This window comes from Vulpes lagopus, chromosome 4 (assembly GCF_018345385.1).
Source record: "Vulpes lagopus strain Blue_001 chromosome 4, ASM1834538v1, whole genome shotgun sequence".
In the NCBI taxonomy this organism is placed as follows: Eukaryota; Metazoa; Chordata; class Mammalia; order Carnivora; family Canidae; genus Vulpes; species Vulpes lagopus.
In genome coordinates this window covers 112,361,479-112,384,447 of record NC_054827.1, presented here as the reverse complement: position 1 = coordinate 112,384,447, position 22,969 = coordinate 112,361,479, and the positions used below count along the sequence as shown (strand labels likewise).

Here is a 22,969-nt window from a genome sequence, read left to right as displayed (position 1 = left end):
AGGAGGGGTGGAGCCCACCACACTAAGAGGCAAAGCTAGCGATGACATGTCACAATCCAGATATGTCCATAGGGCCACTCAGGGCAATTGCCATCAAGGCTTTTAAGTCACCAATGAACTGGCATGAACCCAAATCACAGTCTTGAGCACTGATAAACTGTTTAAGTTGTTTTTGTTTTTGTTTTTTTTTAAATCTAATGAGTACTTCTAAGATAAGCAAATTAGAAAATGCTGAGAATAGCATCCTTTGGGAGCAGGAGAAAGAAGTCCAGCCAAAGAGGCTCCAGCTGGACTGGAGGTGGCACACGGAATTCCACAAGCAGGCAGCCTTGAATGGCTCTGCACCAGGTGTGTGTAAGGCATCATGTTTACAGTCTGGGACAGAGATATGGGAGGGAAGATTACTGTTCACAGGTACGATGGTCTGGCCTGCTGGCCCCACCCCCTACTTTTAGAGCAAGAGGAGACAAAACAACTTGGGCCTGACTGCCATCTGCTCCTGGGCTATGGGGAGTGGGGGTAGGGGTTGTAGAGCTGGAATCAAGTCTGGACTTGGTCCAGGGGGGCAGTGATCCTTGAGCCTGGGGGTTTCAGGCAGAGTGAAACAGAACTCCACTTATTTCTTTCCCCATTGAAGGTACCTGATGATAGCCATTAGTCCAAAATCCAGACCAAAATTAAAAACTGGGAGTGCAGGAAATGTGTATGCAGGTCTGGCTTTTCCTCAAGCTCTCCTAATATTTTAAATTTTAAGGTAGCTTTATCTTGTATACAACACACACACACACACACACACACACACACACACATCCCCTCCAAATACATAAAATGAAACATCAACAACAGCAACAAAAATCCAGTCTTTTCTTTGCTCCTTGGCAGGAAAACAGAACATTAGCTGTTACCTTAAAAATCAGGGAAACCACGAGCTGATAACTCACAGCCAAGGTAGCCATGGCAACAGCTTCCCTGGAATGGTGTCAAGTAGCCTCTGCTAAAAACAGTCAGCACGAGGACTCTGGTGGCCAACAGTGCAGACAGAACGGGCAAGACCAAACAATCTCCCGAAAATGTGTGTGGGGCATGACCGAATGAACTCTCCAGAGATCTACAATGAGGCCAAAGAGGCCTGAGAGACCCTTTTCTAAAGTCAGGGTGATGTTGGCAAACACAGGACCTGAACACACAGCTGATGACCTCTGGCAGGTGTGGTGTTCCAACTCAGTGAGGAAAGGCCATCATAGTTCAGGACTCAACTAGCCTTCCACCATCAGAACAAGAAAATAACTTAGAAAAATGTATCCAATATGATTTTGAATCAAAATATACTTCCAGGGAATCCCTGGGTGGCTCATCGGTTTAGCGCCTGCCTTCGGCCCAGGGTGTGGTCCTGGAGTCCTGGGATGGAGTCCCACGTTGGACTCCCTGCATGGAGCCTGCTTCTCCCTCTGCCTGTGTCTCTGCCTCTCTCTCTTGAATAAATAAATAAAAATCTTAAAAAAAAAAAAAAAAAAAACCTTCCAGCTGCATCAACCGTTGAACCTTTATCACCTTAGAGTTGCCTTAAAAACCTAACTTTAGGAGATGTATAATCTCATTCCTAGGACCATTGTCCCTTAAAGGCTGGCTCTTTATAAACCCCTAAAAAAGGATTCTTAACTTGGGGTCTGTGGGTTCCCTATAGGATTCTAGGGTCCAGGAACCCCCTGAAATTATATGTGAAGGTTTATATGTGGTTTTCTGTGGTAAGGATCTGTGGATTTAAAGTTTTATTTATTTGAGAGAGAGACAGAGAGAGAGAGAGTGCAAGCATGTGCTCTGGGGAGGGTCAGAGGGAGAGAATCTCAAGCACACTCCTTGCTGAGCCTGGAGCCTGACTCGGGGCTTGATCTCACAACCCTGAGATTGACAATCTGCAGATTTAATCAGGTTCTCCAAGGGATGTGTGGCCTAAAAATGCACACAACACCACAAAGTGTGCTATAGGTGGGAGCCCTGCCACCTAAGGCAGTCAAGCCAGCAGGAGACAAATATCCAAGAGCTTACTGTTCATTAATATGGATTTTTAAGTCTAGTGAATGAAAGGTCCCAAATAAGATCCAGCAGGAGTTCCAAAGTTTCTCTGACATGGTGCTGGTAACACGCTCTTTCCTGTCCCCTTTAGTGGAAAGAGAACAGAGAAATGCAGCAGGTGGCTTTACCAGTTTCTTTGTTCATCAATCAGTGTAACTTAATTGAATTAAAAAAATAAGTCCCTCCCTTCCCACTTCCTCTCCCTACTTAGTAACATAAGGGGAAATGAAGAAGAGAAACAAACAAACAAAAAGTCTGAACCATACATACCTATGTCCCTGGTTCCTCTCTACTGCAAATATGAACTATCCTTGAAGAGTTGTACAGCTGGGCCACTCAGGTCAGATCTCTTATTCAAATTAACCTAAAAGCTGAAAAGATTAGATGGTCACATTCTAAAGGATGAGAAAGAAGCAATTTAATTAAAATAAAAGCACCATCCAAGTCTCTTCATTTCAAGTCTTTGGGGAGAAAGACCATTTCTTTAATTAACACGTGTGTCACACTCTTGGCTGCTTGGCCATTTGAACAAACCTGCTGGGGGACTTCTTTGTGGAGCCACAAACTGACAGTCTCTCTGGTTTCCAGGATGAGTTATCCAGGATTCTGGCTAAAGCAAACCCATATGGCTTTCATGCTATATCTTATAACGTCATCTTCAGAAATGCCTGAGAGGTAGCATCTGGGTGACCAAGGAAATAACTTATTAGCAAGGCCTGAGGTCAAGGCAGCAGTGGGTTGACTCATCCCTTGTCTCCCAAACACACAGCAGCGACAGAACGAAATGTGGAAATGTGAGCTGAGAGAAGAGGATATGAACACGGATGGGCTCAGAGGCCCAGGACCAGAAGCAGAACAGTGCTGAAGGCATGGAATGGGAAGCTACACAGCCTGCCAGGTCTTGATGGGGCTGGGGACTGGCTGTGGAGGAGTGTCAGGAGTTAAAAGTGCTCTCTGTGGGTGGGGACCCAGAGCTGGGCCCACTGAGCTGCAAATGCTTCACTTCCAAGCAGAAAAGAGAAGGGTGAGGGCAGAGAGGACAGCCAGTGTTTATACAGTGCTACCTATGCACCAAGCCCCGTCCCGGGTACTTTACATATGCCAGCCTTACTGCACCCTATGGAGCAGGTACTATTATTATCCCTATTTCACAGACGAGGAAATTGAGGCATAAGAAGTTTGAGTAACTTGCCCAAGGCCACCTAGCTAGTAGGTGGAGAAACCAGGATTCATTCAGGTTCTAGGAGCCCTCCTCTTCACCACCACACTGTAAAAAGGAAAGTAAAGAGAGAGAAAGAGAAGCAGGCAAGAAAGAAAATGGATGGGACAAAAGACATAGAGGACACACCAGAGGCTTGCCCAAAGTCAACAGTGGTAAGAGCAGAGCTGGAATTCGAGCCCAGTGTTCTCTGATTCCACAACATCAAAATGACTTCAAAAGGAAATGAAAGCCACTTGAAAGGGAGACTCAATTAACCCTCAGAGTAGTCATGCTCAACCTCAAATTTTTATTATTTCTTCATATTCTGAGACCAATTCGCCACAGAGGACCAGGCTTTGTTGAGGTGGGGACTAAAGAGCAAAGTCTCTAGCCACATCACAAGGCACCTGACCTTTCCAGGGTTCAGCTGCTGGCTAGACAAGGATCGAACAGACCAAAGATCCTAAATCAGCAGCCCATGGGGATGGCACTGCATGTGGCTAGCATTTTAAACAATTAAGGTTATTAGCCGGTAAGTTTTTGTTTTTGTTTTTTAGCCGGCAAGTTTTTGTTTTTGTTTTTTTAGCCGGCAAGTTATAAATACCGGGGAACTTCAAATAAAAATTCAAACTTCTGGTTTTTCTTGAAAAAAAAAATCATAAGAGTTGGCAACACCAAGCTTGGTTCTCATCTGGCAAAATGGATGGAGCTGAAAGGTGGCTGCCCCTCCAGACAGGACCTGTGATCTCTGTGTTGTCACGGTCCCCACCACTCCATACGGTCCACAACACTGACCACCCCCCCATCACCTGCTTAATCACCCATGGTGCTGTAGTGGTTCCTATGGGCATCAAAATATGTGACCCTTGGAGAAACCTGTGTTAAGATCCCTCTGGCCCTGCATAAGTCTGTATTGACTGAATATTCAAAGCATACACTAATCGGTATATGTATAAATAATAAATTCACAGAAAAATTATGGAAAGACAAAGCAGTACATAAGATGTGATACGTTTTGTTGTTATTCACACTGTTTATCCACACCTTGACGTTTATCTACACCTTGACTTTTTCCACAAACTATCTGGGATGGTTTCAATAATACACATGTAGAACAGCCCAGAAATGTGGCAGATAGCTGACTGCTTCCCAAAAGGAAGGCTCTCCTTCCTCCCACTAAGAAACCTGTAAAATGGGCCTGCCTTGCTGGAAAAAACTATAGATCCCAGCTGCCCTTGCAGGTAGATGAGTTCATGTGACTTAATTCTAGCCAAATCTGAAGGTGCTGGTCTGATTTCTCCGAAGCCTCCTTAAAAAGCAGGGGGTAAACTCTTCTTCTACCTTTTTCCCTTCACATATCCCTGGAATGCAGATGATGTGGCTACAACCCCAGAGCCATCTTTGGCCATGAAGTAACCTTGAGGTTGCTCGAGGAGCCCATTAAGAGGACAGCAGAGTGGAAAGACAGAAGCCTGGGGCCCCTGATGATTTCATGGGTCTACCATGTCAGACTTAGACTGACTACCTCCGGGTTTCTTTTACAGAACTGAATAATCCCTTGCATGTTTAAGCCATTGTTACATCTAGAGTCTTCAAGTCTACAATTAAAAAAAAAAGATATATATTTTTTTATTTGAGAGACAGAGGAGAGTGTGTAAGCAGGGGGAAGAGCAGAGTGAGAAGGACAAGCAAACTCATCAAGTACAGAGCCCAGTGTGAGGCTTGACCCTGAGATCACACCCGGAGCTGAAAGCAAGAATTGGATGCTTAACTGACTGAGCCCAGGCACCCCTTGTCTGCAATTTCTAATGATACAGAAGGAAACACTATATATTCAAATCTTTCTGGATGCTACAATCACTTGGTCATTAGAGTACAGGTAATTTTTCTTTTTTTTCTTTTCTAAAATTCATAATAATAATAGGAAAATAGAAAATAATAAAAATTCATAATAATAATAGGAAAATAGAAAAAAAGCCTTAAAATAGCAACTAACAAAACCTAAGAAGGAGTTACAAACCTCTAGACAAGAAGAATACCTCTGTCCACATACACAACAATTACAGATGTGAGTAAGCCTAGAATGGACCTGAGCTTGCTGACTACAAGAGTAAAAAGAGAAACCCAAACTCTTGGTTCTCCAAAGTGGAAAGAAAGACAACGTGTCCTGTGCTCTTATCCCAGAAAGCATGACAGATATGGAAGGGAAGGAGGGCTTTTCTGGCAGAGAATCATTAAAAAAAAAAAAAAAACACCCTCTGTGGGACTTTATATAAGTGGCTCTTGAGTGATGTGATAGGCAATGTCCTCCTACAACGTTTTTTTAATAGCAAATGCAGTAGAGAATTAATTTCCTCAACCCTCAAAAAACACCAAGGGTTTTAAATTGAATTCAGTTCAGTGAAGGGAATCCTATGAGAGATTTGTAATTATTATGGTCCAAATATGCACCCTTGATCCAAGGCTTGAATCTGACATCCCAAGAAGCAGGACAGTTCTACTACATGTCCTCAGGGTCACTTCCCTTGAACTCCAGTGGCTCAAGGACCCAGCAACCTACTGTGCACCTAGCACTGTGTTAAACATTGTGTTGGCCCGCAATGAAGTACAATTCTCATTTTAACTGGGAGAAAATAAGCTAATCTTTTTAAAAATTTTTATTTTAATTTTGGTTCAGTTAACATACAGTGTAACATTAGTGTCGGTATACACCATAGGGATTCAACACTCCCATATATCACTTAGTGCTCCTCATGACAAGTGTGCTTCTTCAACCCCATTACCTGTTTTCCCCATCCACCCACCCACTTCCCTGCTGGTCAACCATCAGTGTGTGCTCTACAGTCAAGAGTCTATTTCTTGGTTTGTCTCTCTCTTTTCCTCCTTTGTTCATTTGTTTTGTTTCTTAAATTCCACATGAGTAGTCATATGGAATTCGTCTTTCTCTGAAATTTTGCTTAGCACTATACTCTATAGCTCCATCCATGCCATTGCAAATGGCCAGATTCCATTCTTTTTGATAGCTGAGTAACATTCCACATATATATGGAATGTATATATATTCCATGTTCTTTACTCATTCATCTACTGATGGACCCTTGGGCTGCTTCCTTATCTTGGTTATTGCAAATAATGCTGTGATAAACACAGGGGTGCATGTATCCTTTTGAATTGGTGTTTTTGTATTTTGGGGTAAATACTCAGTATCATGATTAGTGGATCATAGAATAGCTCTATTTTTTAACTTTTTGTAGAACATCCATACTGTTTTCCACAGTGGCTCCACCACTTTGCATTCCCACCAGCACTGCACAAGGGTTCAAAAAGAAGCTTATCTTATGGCTGTCCATACTTTAGAAACTTGAGGATGAGAATAATTTTGTCTAGGGAAAATTAATCAGAGAAGGACTTACGTAGTAGCTAGATCTACAACTGGGACTTGAGTATAGGATTTGGAAGACATATGTGTAAGTGTGAATGTGAGTGTTTACAGTATATACTTGAGGTCGAGGCTCTGCAATGAGACAGATTATACACAAATACATATTTAATACATATATTAAATACATATATGTGTAAGTATAAAACCAGGCATTGAGGCACCTGGTTGGCTCAGTGATTGAGCTTCTGCCTTTGGCTCAGGTTGTGATCCTGGGGTCCTGGAATTGAGTCTTACATCGGGCTCTCTGCAGGGAGCCTGCTTCTCCCTCTGCCTGTCTCTCTGCCTCTCTCTCTCTGTGTCTTTCATGAATAAATAAACTTTAAAAAAAAAAAAAAAAAAACAACCCGGCATTAATCAACTGGCAATTTCAGAACAAAACTCTTGACATTGATTTTAACTTATCTTGCTACATTTTATTTTATGGCGTTCTCTCCTTCCAAGTTCGACCTGCCACAAAATATTAATATTCTGAACTTGTTCCAGACATAACAAAATAAGCTGCCATTGTACTATTTCGTGTGCCCCCCCTCCCTTTCCTGGGCTGGCAAAATCGGGTTACCATGAACATCAAGGAGCTCCGGTGGGGAAAAGGCCATACAGACCAGCCTGGGGGCTGAAGCATCATCCCACTCCACCCCACCCCACCACACCCCACCTCCATCTCCAACCCAAGGAAGGACTGGGCTTACTGCATACCTGATCCAGTCTTTCCTCAGCCAGAGAGCCACACACCTCTCCTGCTCCTACTGGTCATTTTATAAGACCAGTGAAATAAAATTCTGTGTGCAGTCTCTACGTTAACAAGGAAACCCAACATACAAGGGGTCCCCAAATGCCCAACTGTAACGGAACTTTAGGTCGTGTCTCAGTCTCTATGACGTGCTTGCGCAGTCTTTCCACCAGTGCAAAGGCCAGGGCTTCTCTTCGCTCTCCCTTGGCTCAGGGTGTTATTTTGAGATGGAGACACAGATGCCTGGAGAGATGGGGGCCCCAGGGCTGGGAGAAGCTCCAGCCTTGGGGTTCTGAGACCTGGGTCCTAGTGCCTGCTCTGCTCCTGCCTAGCCAGGGACCATGAATAAGTCAAGTCCCATAACCTTTCTGAGCCCTAAAGACCTCAGCCCTAAAGTGAGCAGATTAGGTTAGAAGTAGATGATGCCAAAGGTCTCCGACAGCTCAGAATTTCCGAGATTCTAGGGATAGAATTGCAGTCCTTGGCTAAAGAGCACAGGAAAAACTCTGTGCCCTGTAACAAGAGACAGCCCTGTCTGCCAGCTTACTTTGTGGACTATTAACAACAAAACTCCCAAGAACGACTACCTTCATGGCCTTTGTTCTTCCTTCAAATAAGGCAAACAGTTATGCCTTCTTAGCTGTGACATTTATGCCAAAAATTCTGTCATATTCCTTCTACCTGCATGGGTGAGCCATGATTTCAGCCTCAGAATATTAATGTTCACTGACGGTACAAAACTTACAGTGAGGAAAGAAAGAAAAAAACCAGGTAGAGAGCTCAAACACAGACAACACATTACAGGGTGAAGTGGGATGCACAGTGTTCCCCCCAAAATTCATGTTTGCCTGGGACCTGTGAACATGGCTTCCTTCGGAAACTGGGTCCTTGGCAGGTGTAATTAAGGTAAGACGGGGCCACGCTGATTAGAGTTGGCCCTGACCCCATGACTGGTGTCCTTGTCAGGACTGCGAAGTTTGGACACAGAGACACAGACGTGCAGAGACCTTTTAAAGGTGGAAGCAGAGACTAGTGCAAGCCATCGCTGAGATGAGGAATGCCAAGGATTGCTGGCAATCAAGAGAAATTAGGAACACAGAACAGACTGTTCCTCAGAGCCCTCAGGGAGGAACCCACCTTGGCGACACCTTGATTTCAGAATTACTCAGAACTGTGAGAGAATATGCCCAAATTACCTCCCGTGACTCCGTAGTCGTCTGATTCTGTCCTTACAGGTCAAAGATACCCTTTGCCACGTCCTCCTTACCCAGACAAGCTCCAATCAATTCAGACCCAAATCAGCTAACTGACATGAACATTCACAGGCTACTTATTAACACAATATAAATGGTATTCTGTGCACAAATATTTATTGGCTTGGCTTCTCTGCCTCTTTGATTCGGCTGTCAGACCACCCTTTCCTCTCCTTGTACCAGTGACTTATGGAAGCCTTGAGATGGAGACATTTGGGGAGGGGGTGTCTCCCTCCCTGGCAACTCAACAGGACCTGACATATTAGAACAAGCTCCAATAATTCTGTGGGTCCCCTGATAAATACCTCTTAAGGAAAACCAAACCGAACCAAACTCCTAAAGATTTCCTCTCTTCCTCTTCCACTCTGGTTGGATGTGGATTTCGTTTAGGTCGAGGCTCTGCAATGAGATAGCCCAGGGTCAAATCCCGGCCCCACCAGTTACAGATCTTGTCCTTCGCCCTCATCTAAAGGTGTTGATACAGAGATGGTATTTTACAACAATCCTGGCATATGGTAAGTGCTTCCAAATATCAGCTGTACCATCACTACTGCTAACCTCTCCTCCAGTTTTCCTTAGTAAACTCCCACATCTGGCAGAAGTGATCCCAAGAGATACTCTTTCCTACCTGACAAAGAGACCTCACCGACAGTGAAGGAACTGGCTGGCCGACTGGTTGGACTTCCTCCAACAAGTCTGCAATTAACCCCAAGAGTCACTTTATTCTTTATTCTTCTAACATGGAACCATGTTCAACTTAATGAATCACTGGATAGTATGTGTTCTTCATCACGTTCTGTAACAGCTCCAACAGGTGTTCTTGTTTCTGTGCTAAAGGGGGTTCTGGCAGTGCACAACCTGGAGCCCTCTCCTCTCTCTCCTGCTGGGGGTCCCTCTCTTCCCAAGAAGGCCTGTCCCCTCACACACTCCCTTCCTGCAGGTAAACCTACTCTTGCTTGGCGTGGCTTTGCTGACTAACCTCTTCAACGCCCTGAAATAAAACCCTAGGCCGGCACTGGGAGCCTCTGGCAGACTCTGCTCCTCAAAACTGCCCTGTGAGTAGTGTTGTGTCAAGAGAAGGATAGCAGAAGGCCAAGCATACTGACAACAAAAACCTCATGTCACCCCAGTCCATTAGCCTTGTTGATGGCAGCTTAGACAAAACATAATCGACTCTAGATGGAGGCCACATGACAGCTTTGAGGAGAAAGCAGGGAGGAAGAGGGCCAGTTTCTCCTCCACTGTATCTGCCATTTAACTAAACAAGTCAGAGTAGTTAGAGGAAAAAATAAAATAAAATAAAATAAAAATAAAAATAAAATAAAAAAACAACTCCACAGCAGGAGAGAAGCAAGTCCAGAGGTAGGAGAAAGCCCAGCCATCCACTCTTACTGCCATGGGGCTGGAATGGTGTCAGAGGCATTGCTGTAAGGAGCCAAGGTACATCCTGGGCTACCCAGAACCATGCCCTTCTGGCAACCTGGGCTGACTCCGGCCCTGCTCTCACTCACAGTGAGGTTTTGATGCCCTGGGTGAGCCTCTCTGCCAGCACAGAACCACTCTTGGCATATGCAGGCTGGGCCAGGCCTGCCTATTCTCTCCAAGGAGAGTTAGTTCTGTTGGAGCTGTCCTCAGAGTAACTACCTCAAATCCAAAGTGATGGAGAGCACTGGCAATGGCAGGGCCAATCCTATTTCCAACAGATGCCACGAGAAGTGTATTTATTTTTGAATACTGAGCACTGATGACTAGATCTAGACTAGATCTCATTCAGCAAACCAGACTGGCTGGCTGCAAGGAAGGAGGAAGCCCCTCGGCAATCTCGTGCAACATCTTTCCCAAATCAGGTGCCACAAAATGAAAGGACCGTCCGAAGTCACACACAATTTGGGAAAGAGAAGGGGTGGATCAACAGAGAACTAAACACATTGATATGAACATTATTCTCAGTAGGCCACAATTCAGGCCCTGAAATTGCCTTTGTGTGAACTCACTCATGTGGTAACTGTTAATTTTAACCATCTTCTTCCACAAAGTCATAAGGTCGCACTCAACCTGCTGAAATTTTGGAAGATGTCCTACAAGTTCCTAGTAAGAGGAAAGTTACCCTATGAGAGAAATGTGAACCTCACATTTAAATGTCAGGAATGGCTACTAACCCACGAGTTTTCCCAAAAGAAAATCACTGACCTAAAAATATCTGGAGATTGAGTCACCGTTAAGCACGCACATTTAACTGAGTACTTTTACAGGCTCTTCTTCAAATACAGAAAGGAAGCTGGCTTCTCCCATGAGCAAGCATCCCTGCTGTACTCTCACTGGAGGACAAATGGGTAAAGCACTCAGTAAAATCACAAGCAAAGTTGTTCTCACTATCACAGAGAGACCATTCAATCCTTACCTGAGAACAAACAAAAAATCATAAGCCAGGTGTTTCCTCTGTGGAAATCCTAGACTTTTCTAAAAAGACAGGCACTTTAATGAAGATATTTTATAGCTGTGCACATGTGTTAAGGCCCCTAGACTGGGGGCACCTGGGTGGCTCAGTGGTTGAGCGTCTGCCTTCGGCTCAGGTCCTGATCCCGGGGTGGTGGGATTGAGTCCTGCATAGGGCTCCTCCCTGGGAACCTGCTTCTCCCTCTGCCTATGCCTCTGCCTCTTTCTGTGTGTCTTTCATGAATAAATATTTAACATATTAAAAAAACAAAACAAAACCCTATACTGTAGGGTGCCTCGGTGGCTCAGTCAGTTAAGCGTCTGACTCTTGATCTCAACTCAGGTCTTGATCTCAGGGTTGTGAGTTCAAGCCCTGCGCTGGGCTCCCTCCTAGGCATGGAGCCTACTTAAAAAGCAAAACAAAAAAAACCTTATACTGTAATTAAACTCTAATATCAAAAGCATCTCAGTTTACTAGAACCTAAGAAACCTAAGCACTCAGTTTGCTGGAATATTTAAGGGAAGGGTACAACTGAAGAGAAGAGCCTCTCTAGATTTACTGCACTAAAGAAATTTCCTGGGCCTGTCCTAGGAACAGTTCAGATCTCATTCAGTCTTCTGAGTCTGCAAACAAACTGCCAGAAGGAGGAAACTAGAGGAAGTGGCTAGAGGCAAGATGTAGTTTGTGCCTGGCACAGCCCTTGACTAAAGAACCACGGACCCCATGGAACTCACTAAAGCAAAGAGGCAAGTGTCACTCAGAGCTAAAACAGGAGACTTACAGCTACCCAGAAAGAGAGAAATAAATGTAACTGGGAATCTCCATTTTTGAGCATTCTGGTTTCCCAAGGCCCCCAGCGCCAGAGCAGAGCACAGTGACCTGGCTAAGACAGCCAGTGTGCACACCCCACCACAAAAGCATTGACACCTGCAGCCCACTATAGCTCTGGCATTTGCCCTTCACCCAGGCAGCTAGTGTCAAGAAGTAGATGTGTGAGAAGACCTAACCAACAGGTCAAGCCCCTTGCCTCCTTCCCAAAGGAGAGAGACTCTGCCCACAGGGCTAGCTCACCAGTTCTCTAGGTCCTCCTGGCTCTGTGGCTCTCTGATGATAAATTCTGTCACTTGTGGAAGCAAGAGCTCCTCTCGGGGCTCAGCCACCAGACCCTTTAACACAGGCTTAGAAAGCAGGAAAGGTTCTGGGCCCCTTGCCCTTCCAAGACTGAGAAGGTTCTAGAGGCAAGGGTATACAATGTGCATGGCTTTTTATTTTTATTTTTATTTTTATTTTATTTTATTTTTATTTATTTATTTTTTTGTGCATGGCTTTTTAAGGAACGTTTTACTTATTTCTGTTTTATACATACCTCAGACGCTGTGAGTAGAAACAGGATCTCATGCCAGCTTAGAACAGCAGGCTTAAAGGTCACATGGATTCCATTGTGACAAGTGCCCAAGTCTTAGAAGATAAAATCCACTAGCTAAATAGGAAGGACTGATTCACACTCGGGTCCTTGGGCTAAGAATGAAAGGAAGGGTAGTGTGAGATAGTCACCACCTGGTACTAAACAAGCCAGGTCCAGCACTGGGCCTCCATGGAGGCCCTGCCTAGCATCTGCCATCAGTTCTGCTGATTCTGGGCACTCAACAGAGCCCCGTCCCCAGCTTCTGGGTCACAACCCAAGTGGAAAGACCCAGAGGTGCAGGATTCTGGCTGTGAGAAGAGGGAAGGGATCCCATTTGTGTCTCCACACCGGTGGCTTCTCTTCTCAAAATGTGCTGTGCTGTGCAACTCTGGGTAGATCACTTGCCCTCTCTGAGGATTTTGAAGCTTACCCTAGCTTCATGGAGCCCATGTTGTTCATAAATGAACAAGAGCTTTTAGAATCTGAGGACCTGCGTTTGAGTTCAGATTCTGCCAAATGACCTTGGGTGACCTTAGGTAAATTATCTATGTTTTATGAAAGTTTCTTTTTCTTCTATAAAATGGGGGAGGGAGATTGCATACATTACAGGTTACTAAAGGGAAAGCAGTTAATGAAATTACGTAGATTTTTAAAAAGCTTTATAATTACAAAATACCCACAGATATACTCAGGATAAAATTTATAAAATGCCTTGAGCTTTTTAGAGAAAAGCTGCCTTATTAAATATTTCAAGATGATAAAAATGTTAGTTTTAAAGCAATAGCTAGGGACTTTTAACACATGAAGAACATGGAATTGGGTCCTCCAGGCAGTCCTGAGCTTGGCTTTATCAGATCCTTTACTGATAACACTGAAATAGATAGCAAAACAAAAATTCAAAAGCTCTAAGACAGAAAGGGCTGATATATTTGGGGTCTCTGCTACCTAGACTGCTTTTCGAAGTAAACAGATAGAAGTAGGTTCACATCCTCAAATGTTCCTGTCTCCTCATCCATCCAACACAAACATCTCTCCCAGCCTTGGGAAACAAGCTTTCAGCCTTCTCTAAGGCCCAAGGGCAAATCCCAACTGCTACCCCTCGTCACCCAGCGGCCTCCTCCTCCTCTGGTTTCTATCTAAAGCTTACCTGTGTCAGCCATTCATCTGCTCAGAGCCCACCTCCATATACCTCCACCCAACACCGCAGGGGAGAGTTTTCAATACTGTGCACCATAAGGCAGGTGCATCTCAACTGCTAGCTCACTTTACAGGGGTTCCTCCTCTCCTGGGCTTCCCCTACGCACACATGTCTCCCAAGAGATGAGGAGCCAGCCATCAAGAAAGACTCTTTCATCAAAAATGAGGAAACTGCTTCTCCATAATGGGGAAAAAAACGTGATCTCATTTCTCAAAAATTGATACACCTGTATACATTGGAAGCACCCTCATGGATAAAACAGTGGTTTGTAAGTGGAGAGGACAGAGCTGTCCCCACCCCAGCCCCACCAAAAAAGTATGTCAATATCACAGGGGTGGGGAGGATGTTATGTAAATCTACACCCTCCTTCTGATATTCCACCCAGCTCCCAAGGGTACCAAAGGCATTAGCTTCATTCTAAACTCTGTGAAGAGTATGAAAGAAGTATAATACATGGCATCCATGAAATAACTGGGAAATAGTGCAGCTCTATGAGTATTTTAGGTACAGAATCCTAAAGTACCAACTACAAATACTAGAGGAATTCAGACAAAGGAAGCAAGGAGGATGACTAGATAGCTAGGGACTCATGGGAAGAGATGGGACACAGGAGGTGAGAAGCAGGGGTGGGGTACAGACATCAGGCTGGGCTCACTGGCTGAGCCAGGACCCAAGAATGCTGGACAGTCAGGAGACAGGCAGACAGGGCAAGAGGGAGGATGTAGGGGCAGAGGTGGTGATTCATTGTGAAATGAAATTTCAGGGCTTTACTTACAAGGAAAAGGTGGCGTCCCACACATATTTGGCTGTGGCTGTATGTGCTGTGCAGACACATTGAAGGTCTGAGTGCACATGGCAGGAGGTGTGAGAAGCATTTCTTTGGCTCTGTGTAACCTGATCCATGGGGCACTGGACAAGCGTTGTCATGCATCATTTGAATATCATTGCAAGCCCACGATGGCATTCAAATCATTTTTCTTTTTTAAAATATAGTTCAAATAGTTTTGAACAATCTACTGATCTATACGGGAATTTTCATTTGGGAGCCCATCCCCTTAAGGCCCTAAAAATCATACTGTCTCCCACCTTTGCATTTTGCAAATACCCCTTTCATAACTAGAAAATGTGCAAGCCTCATTTCTACATAAAAGTAATGACTTATGTTCCTTTTGTTTCTATTGGGGATTCTGGTCTATGCCCTTCTAATTCAATCCTCATGTAAATTCTACACAAGTTTAAATTTAATGGTGTTGAGCACGCAGTGGGGCACTCAGTACATATTTATTGGCCAAGTCTGTGGGAAGGCCTAACGCATCACCATTCTGATCCCTTAAGCAGAATTTTCTCAGGAGGAGATTATTTCATTAGGCTGAGAGGTACAGATCTTTGTAACTGCCACACTCTGTGGAGCAAAAGACAAAGCTCAATGTGACCTGGGCTGTCAGCAGCTTTTGGATATTTTAAAGACCATCTCAGAATTCAGGCAAATAATTATCCATCTAAATGAATCTTTTCCCCTTTCCATCACTCAGAGAAGCTATTGTCCAATACCATATTTCTTTTACCTTTTCCCTTGTTTGTCTGAAGCATATCTTGGCAGGTTCAAAGAGCTATAAATCAATCTACTTCAAAACCTGTTCACATAAAAAGAAAGAGAAATCAGAGCAAACGGGCTGTTTTAGGGAGTAGAAGGAAGGAAAGGCACCCAAAAAAAAGTTAGACAGAAAGCCACTCATTTAAAAAAAGAAAGAAAGCTACCCATTGATTGTTGGCATTCAGCTAAATACCCAAATACCGCTAGAAGACTCACAACTTCTACTAACTTCCTCCAAACATCCAAAGCAACAAGATTACCTATGGCATTTTCCCACCAACATGAGTTTAGGACGTAATCCAGAAAATTAAAAGTCAAATACAATTAATCCTAGGTTAGTTAACCCGGATTGAAACATTGGTGGAATTGTAACATGGAGATCCTTTCTGGCATCTAAGGAAAATGCAAAAATCCCTCCTCAAATATCTATGGTATGTGAAACAAATCTGTATAAATAGGTCAGAACAATTGTTGTTACAAATATTTCTACTTCATCTAGATGCTTTCTGTGGGTATACACTGATGATGTCGGGGTAGTGAGGCAACTCACGTCAAGGCGGAGAAATTCACAGGCTTTAGGGGACAGACAGACCTGTCTGTAAATGGCAACTGTACCATTTATTGTGTGACTTTGGGCAAGCCTCTTAACCTCTCTGCACCTCAGCTTCCTTACCCATTAAATAGGGGGTGATAAGAGTGTCCTGCTATTACAATAAAAATGAAAAAATGCAAGCCCAGTGCTAACTTGGCAGTGGTGTCCTCACTAGAGAAGGCAGGGGAGGGGCTTGCTTTATCCAACAAGGCTAGAGAATCAGTCCAGAGCCGCATGTCCAGGGCTTCAGGTCTGGTTGGTCCTGCTTCTACACTTGCCTGTGAGTGATCATGACCAATCCAATCTAAACATCTTCTATAGGGGACGAGTGGGTCACACGCATCCACATTCCTGCCCCCACTCCAGACCATTTGCTTCCCCATCAGCCACCCAGAGAAAAAGATGAAGTTTGCAAACCCACAGGATAGAGTTTGAAGACTGTCATCCCTTGAACCCAGTAGTGCTAGTGTTCTCTGGCTGGTGCTACCAAATCACTGTATCTTGAAAATGAAGGGTCAGAACCAGATGATAGTAAAAATGCCTATTTGTGTAACTCCACTATTTATCGGATGCTTGGGAGTTAAATACATGACCTCAGTTATTCCTCAAACATGTCACGAAATGCCCTGAAGTTGACAGTAGAGACCAATTACATAACGTACTGTTTACAAAGTGCATCCTCAGACATTATCTCATTTGGTATTTGCGATAGTTCTGTGAGTTATTATTAATGCAAGCAAGGAAACTGAGACCCGGGACCCTCCTTGTGACACGCTGTGTGTAAGGCTCTAGGAGTATCTATCTCAGAGGCCCCTCGCAGAGCTGGATGGATCCTGACTACTCCAGCCCCAGCGATGGTCTCTGAGGCCTCTCCCATCCAAAGAGAGCCTTAAAAAAAAAAAAAATCTGCATTCCTCTTAGAAGCTCTCTGGTGGCAAAGATAAGATTTCTCTGGCAATTTCCCTGCAACATTCAGCTTTCTAAGCAGAGTCAATAAGTAGTCTGATGAGTGATATTACTGATAGACCCAGGAAAGGGGTTCTGTTTTCCAAATTGGGGAAAATATCCTTGGCTACATGCTACTTGGCATTTCCCATCATCTTACTATTTAGAAGGGCACATTCTTCAAGGTCATTGACAAGAGAGGGTAAGCACTTTATTTATAATATCAGAATAGAGAAAAGCATCACAGCCAAGGTATTTGGAAGCTGAGAAGTTGAAGTCCACAGTGGGAACATAGTTCAGGCCACACAGGGAGCTAGCTGTGTGGAACTGGAAGCTCGGCAGGCAATGATGGACAGTAGCCTCTGGGCCAAGCATGGCCTGATGGTGGGGCAAAGGGTGTGCAGGCACCATGGAAGGGTCAGAGGGCAGAGGCTCAGCAGAAAGAGGGCTTGATAAATGTTTGCTGAACAAATGAAAGGCTCTGGTGCATCACACACTCCTAGGAATACTGTGTCTCCCTCAATTTTAGAGAGAATAACATCATCATTGGATGCCTGAGAAAGTTAATAGGAAACCACATATTGCATATGGAAATTTACTAAAATGCATCATTCCACATTAAGTGAACAAAGCTAGGAAGGGAACATGCACAATATGGTGCCAGTTATATAAGAAAGAAAGAGGGGCGCCTGGGTAGCTCAGTTGGTTGAGTGTCTGACTCTTGATTTTGGCTCAGGTCTTGATCTCAGGGTCATGATATCGAGCCCTGAGTTGGGCTCCATGCTGGGTGTGGAGCCTGCTTGGGATTCTTTCTCTCCTTCTCCCTCTGCCCCTCTCTCCCTGCTTGTGCTCTCTCTCTAAAAAATAAATAAATAAATAAATAAATAAATAAATAAATAAATAAATAAATAAAATACTACCTTTTAAAAAAGAAAAGTATTTCTGACATTTTAAACAATTGGAAATTTGAACACATAGTTCAAATTTGATTAGATAGTTGATAGTAAAGAATCACTGTTACTTTTTAAAAGTGTAATGATAGTATTATAATCATGTTTAATAAAGGGATCCTTATTTTTTAGGTGATATCATGGAAATATTTACAGATAGAAGGACATGATGTTTGGAATCTACTTCCAAATTAACATGGGCTGGGGAGTGGCTAGAATAGAGGGGTCAGGAGTGGTCACTGCTGAAGCTGGTGATGGGTACGTGGGGGGGTCACTATAGGATTCTATTTCTGTATATCTTTAAAATTCCCATAACAAACACCTATAAATGAATGAATGATTATTTAGCTACATTCCAAATAGTTTCCTATAGTCACTGAGGTTCAAGTGTACGTTCAACTACAGTAATAGTCAAGACTCTTTTGTCCTTGGGATGATTATGGTAAATAATAGTCACTTATGGCAAATATGTTGTAGGCTGCTCCCACTAGTGTGCATGTCATGCAAATCTCATTAGAAAATGAACTCCAAATTTAATTCCAAAATTAACAAGCAAAAATAACCAAAGATATTACTTTTGAAGGGCTCCCTTCCATTAATGTAGACACTTACTGCCGGTTGCACATACAAACAGGCTCTTTATTAAGGCAGGACCCCAATGATGCAAACTAACTCTTCATTTCAACTCAACTAATATTCCCAAAGTGCTCAGCACACAGGAAGGAGCTGCACATGACACAAATATGACTGGAAACCTCTGTCTGCTCCACAGAGCTTAGGGCTCCTCCTATATTGGGATTCTTCAAACTCAGGTGCTAGATGCTCCCCCACCCCTGGAGGAAAATATAGTCCTGACAGATCGCCTCAGGGCTTTTATTCAATTCTTAGAGTTATGTTACTTTTATTCAATTATTATTTATTATACTGTTTCTTAAAATGTACAAACATAAAACTCGGCATAAACTTCTTTTAGCACTTTTACAACGATGGCGACCAAGACAAATGTACAAATAAATACAAATAATACTATTCAAACACTGAAAGTCAGATTAACTACATTAATATAATGAGGCTGATGTCATTTTTTAAAAACTTAAGTTTCTTTGTTTTTAGGTAATCTCTACACCCAATGTGGGGCTCAAACTCATGACTCTGAGATCAAGAGGTGCAAGCTCTTCTGACTGAGCCAGCCAGGCGCCCCTGATGCCATCTTTCAGACCTGAAATCCAGAGACAATGTCACCATGTTCCTGCCTCCTCCTGAGCAGGTCCTGTGGGTAAGCACTGGGCACAGTGTGACAGCTGCATTCTTGAGCCCCCTGCTCTCTGCTGAGAGCGCTGCTGCAGCCCTGCATGGACACAGTGCTCTGTGCTATCCCTTGGCTGCCCCAATGCTACTCACCTTCTCCATGCTAAGTCCTTCTATACTTTTCTCTATAGCAGCTTACCTGGATCCAACTCATGAGAAATTCACACACAAATGGGGAGCATCGGGGCCATGTGGCTGGACCCAGGTATAATGAGGTTATCCCAGTGATCCAGGGCAAGCTTTTAAAATATTTCCAATTATTGTTTTTTTTAAGATTTTATTTATTTATTTGTGTGTGTGTGTGAGAGAGAGAGAGAGAGAGGGTGAGCACAAGCACTGGGGAGAGGCAGAGGAAGAGGGAAAAGCAGACTCCTGGCTGAGCAGGAAGCCTGATGTGAAACTCGAACCCAGGTTCCTGGGATCATGACCTGAGCCAAAGGCAGACACTTAACCGACTGAGCCACCCAAGCACCCTCCAATTATTGTTAATGCAAAACCAATATGTCTGAGTGTTCTTAATTTAAGGAGAACTCAAGGAATCTCTAGAAAATATCCTTGACTTGGGATAGAATGTCATGGTGCTACTGGAGCAGAGAAAAAGTGCCACAGGGACACAGATGAGAAGTCACAATCTATCTCAGAAACAATATAAGCCACCACCTGACATAGTAAATTGAGAATTTAATAAGCTTAAGCACATGCTTAAAAAGATTGATGTACAAATACACTGGAGGGTCTCGATTCCAGTGAGTGGCTAGGGTCCCAATCCAACCTCCCCTTCTCCTTGTCCTTTAGAACCACAATATGGTATTTTGGCATGAACAAATCAAGACATGGAGCATTGTCTCATATCACTCTAAGGTGTTACAACTGGGATCTATACTGTGTAGTCTATACCTCCCGAAAACACTGAGGACAATCTATACCAAACAATGCCACAACTAGGCCAGCTGGGCTGCATGAATGGCATGGTGTACCAGCAAGAGAACAGCAGCACTGCTTAAGGAAACTGAAAAAGTAGAAACCTCCTTGAACAGAATCCTCTTCTTCAGACACCCCCCCTCCCATGCCCACCCCATGCTATGATCCCATTTCCACAGCTCAATCTTTTGATCAATCTAAATATGTTTTTTTTTTTCAAGGTTGTTCTTTATTCTGGGACACTGACTTTCCTACATTTTTGGTGTTAAAATATCTTTTCTCAATAGATGGCAACAACAGAGGCACCTGGCTGGCTCAGTCGGTAGTGCATGTGACTCTTGATCTCGAGGTTGTGAGTTCGAGCCCTAGCACAGAGATTACTTAAAAAGAAATCAACAAGAGGGGCACCCTGGTGGCTCAGTTAAGCATCTGCCTTGGGCTCAGGTCACAATCCCTGGGTCCTGGGATCAAGTCCCATAGTGGGCTCCTTGCTCAGTGGAGAGTCTGCTTCTTCCTCTCCCTCTGTCCTGTGCTTGTTCTGTCTCTCTAGTGCTCTCTCTCTCTCAAATAAATAAAATATTTTAAAAAACCAAAAAACAATAACAAAAAACCAAACAAGGGGTGCTTGGCTGGCTGAGTCAATTAAGCATCCAACTGTTGATTCAGCTTGGTTCATGATCTCAAGGTTGTGAGACTGAACCCTGCGTTGGGCTCTGCACTCAGTGTGGGGTCTGCTTGTCCCTCTCCCTCTGCTCCTCCTCATTCTCTCTCCTTTCAAATAAATAAATAAAATCTTAAAAAAATAAACAAACAGGGCGCTTGGGTGATGCAGTCAATTAAACATCTGCTTTGGCTCAGGTCATAATTCCAGGGTCCTGGGATCAAGTCCCACATCAGGCTCTCTACTCATTGGGAAGTCTGCTTCTCCCTCTCCCTCTGCCTGCCACTCCCTCTGCTTGTTCTCTGTCAGGGAAATAAATAAAATCTTTAAAAAATATAAACAAATAAATAAAAAGATGGCAACACAGGAGATGACAAGGGTTTTTTATTTCCTTCTCTAAAAAGATGAAAATTTGGCAATCCCATGTTGGACTTCCTCCTTTGTTTTTTTTATGCTCTGACACGACCAAGGGAACGGTATACAAACACATGTTTGGACTGATTGTGCACAAATGGGGCAATTTTCAAAGCTTCTTCTTCTTTTGCCCCCAGGATACTGGATAAAACATAGCTGATAAGACTACTTCCCTCTCCTATCACATACATACCACATGGTACAACTCAGTGATAATGTGGACGCCCAGCACTGAGCAAAGACCAGAAAGTAATGACTCCAGATTAGACTGGCTAACACCTTGGCAGTTCAATTTCAAAGTGACACTAAATTAGACTCAGAGCTAAATGAAAGCATGATGCAGAGTAAGGCACATTGGAAGAAAAGAGAGAAACCGAACAACAGGCAAGATCTGGGAGCCACAGAAGACCACAAGACCATGTTTAATTCAATGCATAGAAAACATAAGCACAGCCATAGAAAATTCTTTTTAAAAAAATTTTCATTTATTTATTTATTTATTTATTTATTTATTTATTCATAAGAGACACAGATAGAGAGGTAGAGACCCAGGCAGAAGAAGAAGCAGGCTCCATGCAGGAAGCCCAATGTGGGACTTGATCCCAGGACTCTAGGATCATGCCCTGAGCCAAAGGCAGATGCTCAACCGCTGAGCCACCCAGGCATCCTGCCATAGAAAATTCTAATGTGAGGAACCCCGAAACTCTCAGAGCTACTGTCAGAAAGCCTGGCCATACCATGTCAGGTTCAGACCTTGGAGATGGCAAAGTGACATAGAGAATTTGGAAAATGCTCATAAGTATGACCAAAATTATATTCCCAAGTGTTGGTTTAGGAAAGGGACAGGTGGGAGAGCTGGTTTTTCCTGGGCTGAGAGAGAAGAGGCGGGGCCCTTAACAAAGCTATCCAAACAGGAAGCCGGGCAGTGAAGTGCAGGGCTCCTTCCTGATGCTCTGGGGTGAGGACAAACAGGACCAGTGCCGTGGTACAGGAGCCAGGATTAGATGTGACAGAGGCACTGACACATGTATCAAGAAGGCCGGGAGACTTCTCTGGAGACCAGAGAAAATATGGCCAGCTTTCCCTGGCAATTCCAGCACATTCTGCCCAGAGGGCAAGGTGGAAGGCCCCAGGTCCACTGCTCCTCATTTCCCAATGATCCTATTCTCCCTTCATAGGATGACCTTTTAAGAGAAGTGCTCTACGTCACCTGGTCTCTTCTTAGGCTTAGAGTGACAGTATGTAGAAAAGAAACATAGTTGGCTCTAAACGTCCAAAAAATGCTTTAGGATCTCCATGTAAGGCTGCTGCCTAACTAAGACTGGTTCTTAGCATTCTTAGAAATGGAAAAGAGACATTTAAAATAGACCACCCTCATAGAAAAATGACACAGAAGCTCTCTTTCCATACTGCCAAGAAATATTAAGTGGGGGGAAAAAAGCAAGGTTGCAAATGGTGTGTACAGTATGGTACCGTTTGGGTGAAAGGGAAGGGGATATTCTTGGTGAATTTGCTAATGTCATTCACCTGGCATATAATATCCTGGCTGTGCACAGAACACTTCTGGAGGATGAAGAAACCAGTAACGCTGGTTGCCTCATAAGGAACAAAACTAGGTAGCAGGAGTCAGGGGCAGACGGAGATGTATTTACTGTCTCACGTTTTGTGCCTTTCGAACATTTTCTTTCATCACATAAATGCATTGCCAGTTTTAAAATTTGAATTAAAAGCGTTAAAAGTGTTGTCAATGTAAAGTAAAAACAAAACAGGCCTTATGCAGCAAAGGGAACACTTTGGTTGTTCCTCTGGACAGCTGTTGCCTGGCACACAACCAGATGCTCAGTT

The 22,969-nt window shown here is 43.7% G+C and overlaps 1 protein-coding gene across 2 annotated transcripts in view; it reads right to left on the bottom strand.

Moving 5' to 3' along the window:
- Positions 1–22,969, bottom strand: part of ABHD2 (abhydrolase domain containing 2, acylglycerol lipase) — a 102,137-nt gene that overhangs the window by 74,926 nt on the left and 4,242 nt on the right. The window contains exon 2 of one of the 2 annotated variants that reach the window (XM_041751023.1): positions 2,344–2,444. The gene's annotated coding sequence lies outside the window, so the exon portion shown is untranslated. The remainder of the gene's footprint in view (positions 1–2,343; positions 2,445–22,969) is intronic. The other variant, XM_041751024.1, reaches the window with a different exon arrangement.